Here is a 15,243-nt window from a genome sequence, read left to right as displayed (position 1 = left end):
TCTGCTATCTCGATCAACTTCACTTTACGGTCATTCAAAATTATCTTGATTTTTTCATCAGCGACAGCCTCTTTTGGGCGTCCACTGCGTTCGCCGTCTTCGGTGCTCATTTCACCACGTTTAAACATAGCATTCCAATCAATTATGGTTGATTTTCCTATTGCAGACCTGGAAAATTCATCAAGGCAAGATTTTGCTTCAACTGTATTTTTCCCTTCAAAAAGCAATAATTTATCAGCACACAAAAATCTTTTTTTTTCATCTTTTTTCAAATAACAAAAGTAGCTACACTCATAAAGCAATATCTCACAAACTAATCGTCGGACTGCTGTCAAATTTTTACACATATCATTTGAAGGTTGGTACAAACTAAAATCATATGGATTTAATAGCACCAGACCGGGGACTTTGCAATTGGCCTAATATAACTGCCATTATCTTTTCATGCAGAATCAACCCCTGGAGTTCATCACACTCATTAACTAACACTCTGATTAATATCGTCTTCCACAGGCCAGATATGACGATTTTTCTCTATTAATTGAAAGAAACATTTTCTTCATTTTTATTAGAGGAGTACGCTCCTGTTTATTTTGAATTACCCTACATGATGTTGAAAGGGTCTTTGATCAGCCCAGAAGAATCATGTCATATTGAACATGGTGTAATTTATGTAAATCGATACAGGATGCAATATTACATAAAGTTCAATACAGATAAACATAGTTGGTCACGTTTGGACGCTCATTGAACATGAAGAGATTAAATGTGGTAATGATAGTATTTAATCAGGCCGAAATGAGTAGTTGTCTTCGATAATACTGGCATATGGATTGACAGGGCTTTTCGAAAACTATAACATTTTTTTGCGTGAAATATGGTAAAAAAATCTTGTATTAGATCCTCTTGGTTCGAAAATACGAACTTGAATATGTACAATATCATCATCGTAAACTTAACAACACATTATAATAAATATGAGTATATACATTTGTACAACTTCACTGAATACAATATTTCTCACTGCAAATGTCTGGCCCTTATAGTATCAGAGTTATGAATTTTTTATTCGGATTTCAGAAGGAAAGACCCATTCCTCAAATCTCGCCACTGGGTATGCGGTATACATTGAAACTTTTTCATTAGATGCTCAACTTAGTTCACGCTGTTTGTTAGTAGATGGTTTCAGCAGTAAGTGCTGGTCTCAGACTCAGAGTAATAAACATAGATAGAGAGAACATTTGTCAGTTTCAGTAAGCACATTTTGTCCCCAACATGAACTATCAAGTTTGACATGAAGCGCGCAGAAATGACAACATGAGCCGTTTATTTTGAAAGTGACCTAGCTCCGTTATTCAATTTTCTGCCGGTTACCTTGTTTACACGTACAACTTCATGTTATTTATCAGTGACGCACTTCAGATTGCTTATATTCAGAGAAAATACGATACATTTTTTACACATAAGTTTTCCGAATTAATTGAATAACTGAGCCGTGTAGTTTGAAACGCAAAACTTTCAATATCTCGATTTGAAGATAATCATCACATGTCAGTGATACGATATTTCACTCAATTCGCAAGTTTCTCCACAAAAAACTCAAACTCAAACATGAACTCAAAATATATTGAGATGAATACCTTAATATATCAGAAACTCAGAAAACATACTTTAAGCGCGCCAAACGACGTGAAACAACGGATGACACTAGGTAGGAGAGCAATGGTTGCCAAACCTTTCAGCAGGTAGATCCAGAAAATAAATAAAAAATAATATAGGTATTCGACAATGAGGAAAAATATCGGATTCCAAATATTCAAATATGCATATTTAATTGAGAATCACTCAAATAAATATATATTCATTCAATATAATATACATTGAGAAAGATATAGTGAAATTGTGAATTTGAAAATATCTCACAATCCGACAACGTAATCTAACCATGTTCAGGACATGTAAAAATTGCGTGTACTTCCTCTTTTTATGTTTATTACTCCAATAGTTATACGTCATGAATCAAGCTTAGTCATATTGTATACGAACTATTTTAACACATTATAGTGATTTTGTTTTGCTATATATTCTTTTGGATGTGTAATTATGTCTGCTTTTGTACCAAATAATCGTCATATGTGGACACTGTTGATTTTCTTCTTTCATTCATTCATAAGAGACTGTAAATTGAAGATAAGCCACGTACAGTCATTGACTGCCTCTGTGGTTAACATTGTAGTTTATGGTCCATAAATTCCTATTCATTCTACTCTATTCGAATAAAACGGCGGCTTAGGCGCATCGAGCGCTCCAAAAAGTTTACGGAGATGCTGCTCTATGTGAAACAATTTGCCGTGATTGGTCCCGTCGTTTCGAAGACTATGAATTGGAGGTATTACTCGAGGAGGATACGTGCCAAACGCAAGAGAAGTTTTTTTCCAATATAAGGAGCTACCGCCTGGCCATTTCCAAGTGACTCCATGCGTTGAGAATGATTCAAAAATAGGGAATTTCGGTTCCTCATGAATTGAAGCCAAGCGACGTCGAGCGTCGTCAGAGGCAAAAATGTAAGTAAATTCCTTACTATTCATAGTATGAGGTTTAAAAGAGGTATCTGATATAACATTTTTCCACAAACATGTTAGATATTATTATTATTATTTGAACTGTGGTCGTTTTGGTTCGGTAAGCCTTCCGGGAACTGCGAGCATGTAGATCTTTTGTTCTCTACCCTACTCATTCATGGAAACCCAAGAAGGTCGTCAATGACGTTAATAAAACTGACAACCTCCTTAGAGGCCTCGGCCGTTACCTCTCGAGTATCCAGGACCGGCCCACCTATATGAATGGTTCTTAAGCCAGCCAGCTCTGGACACTTGCAAACCATGTGTTCGGCTGTTTCTGCTTCCGATCCACAAGCCTGCAAATCTCATCTGCTGACTTTCCCATGCGGTACAAATGATGTTTGTATCGACAGTGCCCCGTCAGCAGTCCCACCATCACCCGAAGCTCGGCTTGTGATAGCTTCAAGAGCTTTTTGGCGTTGGTAGGTGAAATCGTCACGAATTTCTTTGCCTGAGCAAGTCATATGCGCCCCCTTGAGGTTCATTTTAAGACACTCCTGAGCTCTTACATAAACAGCCAGTATCTTGGTCTGTTGAATAGAGGGCTCACTTCCCAGGGCTTTAGAGATCCTCAGTTTAGGTCCATATATCCCACTGCCAGTACCTCTCTCTGATTTTGATTCATCGGTGAAACATATGGATGACTTTTTGTCCAAACGATTAACGAAACTTATTGCACTAGGACGGTCATTTGGTTTTGCCAAGAGGTTTGAATCTAGTTGATTCATTATCCTCATATCCAACCCATATTCCAGGTAGGAGCTTTCCATTAAGGGAAATTCTTATTGCTTCCACATTTCCTCACATGTAAATGTAAGGGAGGACTGCCCGGTCATGCTTCTACGTCAATGTTTTTCGCTCGGCTACAACAGCTCCTAATGAATGACACCGACCTGGTCCACCTAAATACACAGTGTAACCTTGCAGCGTGAATATTCGGTCGAGGCGACAGCCCGGTCATGCGTCTACATCGTCGCCTCGACCGAATATTCACACTGCGAAGGTTATGCTGTGTATTTAGTAGGACCAGGTCGGTGTCATTCATTATGAGCTGTTGGAGGCGAGTGAAAACATTGAGTCGAGCACTGCTCGAAAAACGGACAAAATACTGGCAGAGGCACGATAAAATGATTCTACAGCATGATAAAGCTCGGCCTCACGTTGCTAAACCCGTTGAAACCTATCTGAAAATGCTCAACCTCACCCGCCGTATTCTCCAGATATTGGGCTGTCAGATTATTCCTTGTTATAGGCAATAATGGTATATGGTGTGGCTCATCAGCAGTTCCACTTATATGAAGATATCCAAAAGAAGGCTTGATTCATGGATATAGCCTGAAAAGATGAACACTTTTACTGTAAAGGTATGGTAGAGCGGTGTGACATTGCCGAACTGCCTAACAAAGTTACAGAAATCACGAATCGGAACCTTTAACCACACTATATACCCACATGTTGCAACCGTCGCAGTCGTCTGGCTCACTTTGAATGGTGTGCTACGGTATGTTATGTGAGCGGCTTATTTTTTAACGTGGGTTTATATGCGGAATACAAGGAGTTGTGCAGAAAAAAAGGCGAACGGTACATCGAAATATTTTAGCAGCTTACTTTATATTCATTAAACGTCACGTTAAAACAATCTGAAAACATTTGGTTGAGATGATTTCGACATTTCGGGAAATTTTTCTATTGTGACCCTTTGGTGAGAGACTTTGCCACATACCAAATTTATTTCACCTGTTTTATTTTGAGGCACAATTATGGATCGTCGATACAAAAAGAAGTTGGATGCAAGGAAATATAGTAATTATACGGAAGAAACACTAATCCGAGCAATCAATGCAGTTCGAAATGAAAAAATTTCAATACAGACAGCTTCCGAAGTGTACAAAATTCCCAGAAGAAATCTTTGGAATAAAATTAAGATATATGGGCGAACCCGAAGGCATTAGTGCACTAACATCTACCGCCAGCACTTCATTAAATTGCCAAAAAAGGCATTTTTAAGGCATTGGCAAACTTGCACCGATTTGCGGGTCACTTTGCCAAATTTTTAAAAATAAAAAAAAACGTATGCACCTTCACATCTGATTCCAACCACAGCAGTCGACAATTAAAATGTTCAAATTGAACATACTTTGCACAGGACCCATTTCACAAAAAAAAAAGAAAAGTTATACCAAGAATACTATAAAAAGTGGTGCAATGTCACACTGTTCAACGGTATTCGAGCGCTGCCAGAAAGGTGGAAAAAGTTGTAGCTAACAATGGGCAATACTTTGAATGATTCATTTGTGATCATTTTTCACAATGGAGTTGCATTTTCATAAAAAAATTAACAGAACTTAGTTGCGCACCTTATACTTTTATATTTGTACATAATTTTTCACTTATCGAGAAATTCATCCACGAATAAAGGATGTGTTTTTGAATAGAGGTTTTTCATTTTTCCCTTCAACAAAGTTGTTGTTAGCTTGATTAGACTGAGGTGTCCTCTATTGAACACTCGATGTTCAAGGCAAACAACGATTATAACAATAATTCTCCGAATTGATAATCGGATATTGAAATCGATAATCAATATTTTTGAATATCTTGAACAGAAACCAAGATACAGCGTGTAAGAGTCTGCATGAAAATAAATTCCAATGATTAAAAAAATTGATCTAGATTTGAATAAAGTTAAACGCTCATTTAATGTTTTAGATTTTATTTTTGCTAGCGCGGTAACCCGAGATTCCCGTTTGAAACCTACAGATTTATTAAGAATGAAAATTCAGACTTCAATGTTGAATGGTATACGACACATACGCGTTATTGTTGATTTTGAAAGTTGTGATTGAGTTTGAGTTAAATGATTGGAAAGTATTTGTACATATTATGATTATGGTCAAACGAAACGACTCATCTCGCTAAATGAAAAGAACAACCTAAATTACCACTCAACATAGCAAAATATTTGAAAGAGTAATCTATCAGAAACGCCCTGTAATTTGAGAACGGATCAAGATATCTATGATATAGTCCTATAGTTCTCGAGAAGCTTTACTTGAGCACCCTGTACAGTTCTCAGGTCTCCAAAAGCACAATTGGGGTATGAATGAACGAGCACTGAGTGCTCATGATGCATAAGTTAGTCCTGTTCTTATTCTGTTTAATTAGGATTGAGTTAATTCAAGATATTGTAAGATATTGTCTTCATAATATCGAATAAGGTTATCTCAATATGCTGTCTATCTACCCAAAGTTCGCCGAATCTGTGGCTTCGCATTTCTCGTTTAGATTTAGGTCCTGTACACAGGAAAACTCCTTGTCAAGCTTCAATTAATTTTCTGCTATTTGTAAAGTTTCTGCTCCTTCTGTGTTGGACTTGTGGTTTTGAAATTCATTAATTCCGAAAACATTTAATGAGTTGAACGAATGGACCATTTGTTACCTAGAATTCTTGTTAATTGTGTATTTTATGTCACATTCTGCAATAAGTAAAAGAACAAATACCTTTTTTCTAGTCGATCAAGATAAAATGCCCTCGATAGAAATTGCCCTTTTATCGAATATGAAAATGTTATATTAAGAATTCTAATAGAATAAACCGAAACTATGTATTTGCGAAAAATGTCACACGCTCTGAAGTTACAACCATCCTCTGATACGGTAACAGAAGTTGATGTGTGATTTTTCCATCACGAAGCAATATTAACAGAAACCAGACGTGGTATTCTACGTAACAGGGCCGGCGCGAGTAATTTTGGCACCTGAAGCAACAATAACAACATGACCTCCCTCAAACTACCCCCAAAAAAAAAAAAACAGCGCGTGCTCCGATGATAATACAAAACATTTTTCCTACGATAATGAATCTTGCAATCGTACATAAAAAAAATTGAATTCTAGTGAATGAAGAATATTGAGATGTTTCAGTGTTGCTTCGGAAACTGATTGGGAGAATAAACATGTATTAAAAATAGTAAATAAACGTGCTCAACTGAATTCTTATGAAATATATTAATCGAATTCAGATTCTTGTGCTGAGTTTCGACTTCATAAAACGCTCGAAAATTTCGTTTTTTTTCTTTGATATAATTGAATAAAACTACCGGAAGATGCGGATGAACCATTATTTTTAATTCGAATAATTTTGCAGACTTTCTCGATGCAAAGATGTTCAATATTGGTGAATTTGATGAAAAATTTTTTTTGTGAAATTCGTTGAAATAAAAAAAAGTTATTCAATTCATTCTTCCAGAAATCCAGATTTCTCGGAAAAAGTAGATAATCCCCCCCCTCATTATTTGCCGCCCTTCTAGAGGAAGCCCTGTGGTTTCAGGTTCTTCGGCTAAGTTTTGACAACTAAAAAGGTTGAAATTTTGTTTTTTTTTTACTTTAAGATTATCGAGTGGAACAATCGGATTATGCGAATGAACCATCATTTTAAACTCGAATACGCCCACGCCCAACACTAGTTAATTCGATATAAAAGACTAAAAATATTATAATAATATGTGAAATAATAAAACTTCTTATATTCTTAGGGAAGATTAGTTGAAAATGGTAATATAAAATCGTTTCTCGTATATTATGCATTTCATTCTGATCGGAGAAGAAAAGAAAATAATCCAGAAGCCTCCCCAAGTGGCAATAAAAATCGGCAACGTTTAGCAAAGCGAACGCCGACAGGCCTGATGAGTGCATGTCTTTTTTTAGCGTCAATAACTCGTTAACAGCACTATGAGGGGATTACGTGATATTTGGATATATGTATATGAGTATAATGCATAATGCGGCACTTCTGATGTTGAATAAATTTGTCGGTATTCCATCCTGTTGTTGCTGACCGAATTAAATCTCATTTGGTACTTTGAATTTATACACATGTGATTTTTGTTGATCAAGCTGAAATGCCGCCCTTGAATTTTGCCGCCCTGATTTTATTTACCATTTCATAACATTTGCAGGCACCAGTTACTCCGAATAATGATACAATCTGAAATAACCATGTGATCCGAATACAAAATTACAATTATTTGAAATATGATTATTAGCTTCAGGTAGGAAACTTTCAAACTGCTCCTCTTAATTTCTTTGCATGATATCCTTCATTCCATTTTTTTCGAAAACCCTCGTAACTTCAAATATTTACCAATATCTATATTTCGTATTTAGTCGCTAGTTGGGACTTCATCATGGAATATCGGCACCACAAAGTCGATCAAATTTCATTTCTATCTCTAGCTATTGTGTTGAAATATGCCTATATGCTCATTCTCTTGAAAACAGATACAGGACTGGTCATTCATATACAATGATGGGGATGATGTTAATGGGAAGACGTCATACCTTATCAATCTGTCTTGTAAACAGAGCAACTAAAGATCGCAATCATTAAGCCAATATTGAAGAGGGGAGATCCAGAAAAACTAGGAAATTACAGGTAAATCAGCTTACTACCAAGTTTTTCAAAGATATTTGAGCTTGCAATGAGCACGAGAGTCATCACCTTCCTTAATGAGTGCAATTTCTTCTCAAAAACACAACATGGCTATTTGAGAGGTAGATCGGTTCAAACAGCCATATTTGATTTCAAAAGGCGATAGTGGACTTAATAGAAGAAAATAAGTTAGTTTTAGCGATATTTTTGGACCTTTCTAAAGCTTATGACTCAATAAATCAAGAAAAATTATTGAAGAAACTGTAAGATCATGGGATAAGGGGACAAGCTCTCAATTGGATAGGATCATACTTAAGTGATAGGAAACACAAAGTAAAAATTGTCAAAGGAGGTAAAACTATAGTATCATCAGTTTTAACAAACAATGTGGGAATTGTACAAGGAAGTGTTCTGGGGCCTCTTCTGTGTGGTGTTCCTGAACGATTTGGAGAATATTGAAGAAGAAAATGAATGGTTGGTCCACTTCGTAGACGATACTAACCGACTCACAGGATCTGACGATGGAAACGGTTTAGTTAAGGCAAGTTCAGATTTTTTCATTAGGGCTTAAAACTGGTTTGATTCAAATCAGTTGCTCTTAAATACTGACAAAACAAAACTGATGATATTTAGTACAGTAAGATGTAATAAAATAAAACCTGAAGAAATTAAAGTAAATGATAACAATTTTAACATCACAGAAAATACAACATTTTTCAGATTCTATTTGAGTGCTTAATGTTCCTATATAAAAACAAAGAAAAATTTATGAAAAATAATACTAATTATAGGCATGATACAAGAACTTTGAATTTCAATTATCCTATTCACAGATTGACATTGAGTGAGAAACATCCAGCTTACAATTGTATTAGAGTTTGTAATCATTTACCAAATGAAATTAAGATCCTAGATAATTTCAGACAATTCAAAGCAAAGATAAAACAGTCGTTAATAAAAATGGAACCATATAATCTGGATGATTATTTTGGATGTAGATTCTAGATATGTAATTTAAATTTGACGTTATTTCATTTAATATCTTTATTGCTGTGCTGTAATCTATAATACTGGAAATGAAGATTATTGTTATGTTATGTTAAAAGCTGTCACAAGGCATGACCCAAGAAAAGAGTCTGCTTCACTGACCAAAGCCTCAATTTCTGAGACATTTTCACTTTTCAGCTTTCCATGGATTAGTTATAACGACTGATTTTGACTGAATGAAACAATCGCAAATATAAATCTAATTCAGAGTGGGATTTCTAGATTTTTATGAAGTTCTTTACCTATAGAAGACTCACCATATTTTTCGAGAATGAAGCATTCCTTCAATGCACGTGAAGAGGAAAGTATTAGGTTTGGATTTCACATAGCAAACCATAATTGGACTTGAAGATTAAAAAAAAGGATTCTGATTAGAGCTTAGATTAGATTTTAGATTGAGGTCTTAGATACGTAGAATCTTCAGATTGACGTTCTCAGGTACCTATTTTGGTAATAAATCAGACATGAAACATGTATGAATGAAGTTCGCGCATATTGCCATTCCATCCTCACCGTCGATCGCAGATCCATTTCATCCCCATTTACGCTCAGTGAAACAGCGTTCCCTCCGCCAGTGATACAGTGCGTCAAAAAGTTTTCCGGTTTTTTCGTGCATTCGACTGATACATTTCTGCTCGAGATGATGGAGTGTGAATTTTCCTAGTGAATATCGGTGAGTTATGTATCTAATCTCAATTTTCAATAAATTTATTTATTCATTTATTTATCACCTAAAAATACACAAATTATAATTACAATACAAGGTGTATCAGTTTTAAATTTAATGGGATATTCTCCTCGTTGTCCTGATTAGGAAAATGTATATTATATACCTCTATTTCGATACCTAAGAGAGATACAGGGTGTTGAAGTTCACAAGAAAAAATTATTTTTATGCAATAGCTTCCATAAAAAATCTTGGATTCAAACGGAATTTTGCTTGTCTACCCTACTCCCTAAGGGCTATTTTATGAAATATTTTCGATTTTGGGCGAACATCAGTGGCGTGAAATTCGGCCAAAACTCAAGTATTTCGAAGAAAAAAGTATAACGCTGTTTTTTTGAAGAAATGAATGAAGCAATATCGAACTGCTTGTTCAATTTGGAGTATAATCTACAGAACAAAATTTGAAGTTCCAGATCCAGAGATTATTAGATTTCCGAAAGACGTGCTAAATCGAAACTGGCTACAAATTCATAATATAGTCAGCCACGAATTGAATTCGATAATATCTAGAATATCTTTTGCATTTAGTGAACGTATCTGTCAAACAAACAAATCTATTGTTTCAAGATGTCTCTCCGAGATATTAACGAATTCAATTCGTGGCTTACTAAATTATGAATTTGTAGCCAATTTCGAGTTAGCACGTCTTTCGAAAATCTAATAGTCTCTGGATCTGGAATTTCAAATTTTGTTCTGTAAAAGCAAATTATACTCCAAATTGAACAAGCAGTTCGATATTGCTTCATTCATTCCTTCAAAAAACAGCGGTATACTTTTTTCTTCGAAATACTTGAGAAGTGGCCGAATTGCACGCCACTGGTGTTCCCCCAAAATCGAAAATATCTTCATAAAATAGCCCTTAGGGAGTAAGGTAGGCATGCAAAATTTCGTTTAAATCCAAGCTTTTTTATGGAAGCTATTGCATAAAAATAATATTTTCTTGTGAACTTCAACACCCTGTATTTCTCTTAGGGATCGAGTTAGAGGTATATAATATACATTCTTCCGAATCAGAACAACGAGGAGAATATCCCATTGAAGTTTTAACGATTAAAACTGATACACCCTGTATGTGCAGCTCACAGAGGTAATCAGTTACCTGTTTGTGAGCTCGGTGTAGAAAGTCAATCATACATTATATTATATACAAAACCAATAAAAATCAAAAGAAGTGAAACCCCCCGAACAACAGAATATAATACATTCAAAACTCCACCACTTCAATCTACAACACAAGTAATTACAACAATACAGATTTCACCTCTAATCACAAATTCGTTATAACCCATTTTTTCAGTCTAATCTTCCTGGAAGATCGATTGTTCAAAATCTTTATCTCATTAGGAACTAAGTTATAGTCTTGAATCTTATAGGCAATTGGATACTTTTGTTTCTAGTGATGCTTTTTGATTTTATAAATTCAATTTTAAGTAAGTCATAATAATATTTCATTTCCATTGTTGAAGGTTTGATGTAACATTCTTTTTTTCATCCACTTTTACACTTTTCCATGAGTAATTTAATTATATTGTTTTCACTTCCATAATGGTTTGTCTGATATAAAAATTCATAGATAACATCTGAAGATATTAATTGATATAGACCAAGAACAAACAATTTCAAGCGATTTGAGATAGATCTATAAAAATCACCATCTAATACTTGGTTTCATTTTTTATTGTTCTTTTATCCCAAGTCTCATAACAAGTTCGAGAAACTGCTTGTGTTCTGTGTAAGCTTTGTTTCAATCTCCGGCAATCAGGCACGGTAAGCTTTCCGGGAACTGCGACCATGTAGAACTTTTGTTCTCTACCCTACTCATTCATGGAAACCCAAGGAGGTCGTCAATATCGCCACAATATATTCATTTTGATTGTCAATGATTTGAGAACAATAAGCACTTTGATTTTTCTCAATCTCGAAGTCATTATATGGTTTCATTATAATAAGTTGAAAACTGAGAACAATTATAATAGTTGATCATGCAACAAGTGTGAGCAGTAAGCCTTTTAATCATGAATGGAATGTGATATTGCTATAAGTGAAAAAAACCGTTACAGGCGTGGTAGATACCATTTTTTTCTTCACAGAAATAATTACGTGGTGAGAGGAATATATGAGAAATATAATAATTTCTCAAAATATATAAGTTAACATGTCATAGGAACAAGTGTCAAATAAGTTAAAGAACAGAGTTAATCTGTTGGTTATTCGAGAAATTATACGTACTTCACATGAATGTAACTCGAATTCAAACATTATTATGATAGTTGTGCAATACAAATTGAATTTTATGGTTAATACTATAGTATTCAATATGAAATGAAGAATTTTGTATAAATCTTGAAGGTGATTTTATTTTTCCTTGCAAAATCTCCACTCAGTGGGATTGTTCTCACAGAAATGCAATGCTCGAAGCAGAAAGTTTATTGTTGCCCTAGGATTCAAAGAACCCAACACTTAAAAGTAATTTGAACGTTCATTGAAGAATATTTGACCATTTTGAAAAATAAAAGTATTTTTAATATTTTCTGGTACTAAGCGCCGTTTTCGGGTAATCTTAAGAAAAATTGTCTGTGAGATTCTAAAAATTGAATATTTTGGCTGAATGCAACTTTGTTGAAAAAAATCCATAGGAATGAATATTTGCTTTGTTGTCACGAATCAAATTTTAGTATTGAAACACTAGCCAACTTAGTTTGAAAATGAAGTTATTTGAATAAGCTCACCTCAACTTCTACAATTTAATCACAAATTACTGAGTTTTGGAACTCTGATGCTATGAAGATACTTCATTAAAGTTAGTATGCTGTTTTGAAGAATTTAGATCACTCTCAAAATTCATGATCACTAAAGTTTTCTCAAAATTTAATGACACCAATCAAGATCTGAAAATCCCTCTAGAGACTGCTACTACTGAACATTACTGTATTCTTTTTCTATTCGAGTTTTCACCGAAACATACCACTACATACTAGACAAATTCTTATGTGATTGAATACTTATATTCTTTTGCTATTTGGTAATTTCACACTATAGCAATTATGATTGATATACTTCCAAGAGGGCTTTAATTGTTTTAATGTGAAAACAAATTAAGTCAGTTGAAACAAGTAGAATATTCAAATACGGATATCTATATTCAATACTTTTAGTTTATTTTCAATGCCAAAATCAAGATGAATCAGGTAGTAGCGTTAACTATAATGTAAAGAACCTAATTGAGAAGTAACTGTAAGACAAAATACTCAATACCAGAAGTACAAGTAATAACCATAATTGCATAAAAAAGTGTTGATTTCAGTACTGAGATCAATTGGATTCAAATTCTTTCCATTTAATGATGAATTACTTTCGGTCTGAATGAAGTATGAACTGTACATTTCACAGTAATTTTTGCATCTACACGATTTTTTTCTTGTGATTATGCATGGTCACCCAATATTTTGTTGGGTTTATTCAAATTTAATGGATTTAATTTAATAACTAAGGTCATGAATAACCTTGAAACTTAACGGTGTAAATATTATTACAGATACGATTATTCTAGATTATTCTAAGGTGAGTTCATAATTCTGAAGCGAATTTCTCTTATGGTTGGAGTAACTTTAGTATGCAGGTTCCGAGGGTAGCATAGCTTATTATGAAAATATCAAATGGCTTTATCTTTTCATGTATGACGAATCAGAAAAAATTGGTAAGTAAAGGAAAAAAGTGTTCCTTTGACCTTAAAAATCTACTGTTAAAATATATGTACAAGTCAATGGCTCACCCTGTATATGCTGGAAATGAGTTACGCATTGACAAATAAAAAAGTACTTTTTCATTATATGAATACCTTCAACTGGTCCGAAAAGTTTGATATTAAATTATTAATCAGAACAAATATTTTGTGTTCATTGTTTTCATCGCTATGATAGTAAGAATGCCTAATGCACAGAAATGATTTAAATCTTATCTTGAATTTAATTCATTTTCATCTTTAATAATGAAAGTGCAATTCAACTTTTGTTAAAGCTACCTACCTAATGACGAGAGAGAATAGTTGGATTCTAATCTGTCAATATCATATTCAAAAATGAAATGGTAGCAATTAATAAATATGAATTTGCTCTTGAAAACATTGAGAAAATGACGGCATTTATATTTATGAATACTTTAATTCCCAATGTTTTTTAAAAAAAATGAAACTTAAGAAATTTCTTATAACTTGAAGTTGGTTGGGAAAAAGGTCAAAATAACTGAAAGCAATAATAAAGAAATTGCTAGAGAAAATAAAAAATGGGACAGGAAAAAATGTTTTCCTTCAAATATTTTTGAAGTTAATCAATTAAATGAGCAGTTAAAGTAGAGTTAATTTTTCATTTTGCAAAATGGCGAAGGCGCTGGTTATCCAACCTAATATAATTATGACCGAATAACAACATTTTTAATTCGGTTCTTTTATTTACGTTGTTGAGCACTCGTTATCTGAACTAATTACTGTCTGATGCACTGGAGATGTTTCTCTTTGTCCACAAAATACGATAACTTACGAACGGAAAAACCTATAGAAACTTGTATGGTCATTTAAAAACTGCAGATTTGATGGGGATGGAAATTCTAATTTGGATGTAAAATGACAAATTTAATCTTCTTCTCTTTCCTCTTAATTTAAGCCTAGGTTGTATATTCCACTTTAGTCTTCGGTGGATGTAGATATCCAGGAGTCTTTCCAGCGCTTAGGGGGTCTGCCGACTGGTCTTCTGGTACCTGGAATTCCGTTTCGGGCTATACTAGCAATTCTGCCTGTATTCATTCTGCTGACGTGGTCGTTCCAATTTTAATCATCATGCAAAATTTTATGGGTAATTTTTTACTTTAACGCCCCCTCGTGTTTTTCACTTTTTTGGTATTTTTCATTAAAAATGTGCATTTTACAATGATTATTGATGGTTTTCGATGATGGCAAACAAGTATTTTTGCTGATTGTTGAACGGGATAGGGAGTGAACAGGGGTGCTGGGTGGGTAAGATTTAAAAAAAAATGTTATGAAAATGGTGATTTCTATGCACGTTTACTTTTAAAAATATCTAACATGTAAAGTTTGATGACGTCATTCTCAAAAACAATTCAAAAAATTCTACAAATTGCATTCAGAAATATTTAAACGTAACCTAAACTAACCATAACCTAACATAACCATAACCTAACATAACCATAACCTAACATAACCATAACCAAACCTTATATAACTGCACACCTGTGATTCTGCAATTTTAAAAAATTCTACAATTTTCATTGAAAAAGATTTAAACGTAACCTAACATAACCATAACCTAACCTCACATAACTACACACCTGTAATTCTGCAGTTTGATGACGTTGTTCTCAGAAACGAAATAATTCAAAAATAAAAAAAAAATCTAAAGTAAATGTAA

At 34.0% G+C, this 15,243-nt stretch overlaps 1 protein-coding gene across 1 annotated transcript in view; it reads left to right on the top strand.

Annotated features, from left to right (window-relative positions):
- Positions 1–9,622: 9,622 nt before the first annotated feature.
- LOC123672259 (trace amine-associated receptor 4-like) overlaps positions 9,623–15,243 on the top strand; it is a 71,130-nt gene continuing 65,509 nt past the window's right edge. Inside the window, exon 1 of the mRNA XM_045606291.1 lies at positions 9,623–9,769. The gene's annotated coding sequence lies outside the window, so the exon portion shown is untranslated. The remainder of the gene's footprint in view (positions 9,770–15,243) is intronic.

This window comes from Harmonia axyridis, chromosome 2 (assembly GCF_914767665.1).
Source record: "Harmonia axyridis chromosome 2, icHarAxyr1.1, whole genome shotgun sequence".
Classification (NCBI taxonomy): Eukaryota; Metazoa; Arthropoda; class Insecta; order Coleoptera; family Coccinellidae; genus Harmonia; species Harmonia axyridis.
The sequence above is the reverse complement of the archived record's forward strand: the minus strand, read 5'-3'. Positions and strand labels throughout refer to the sequence as shown.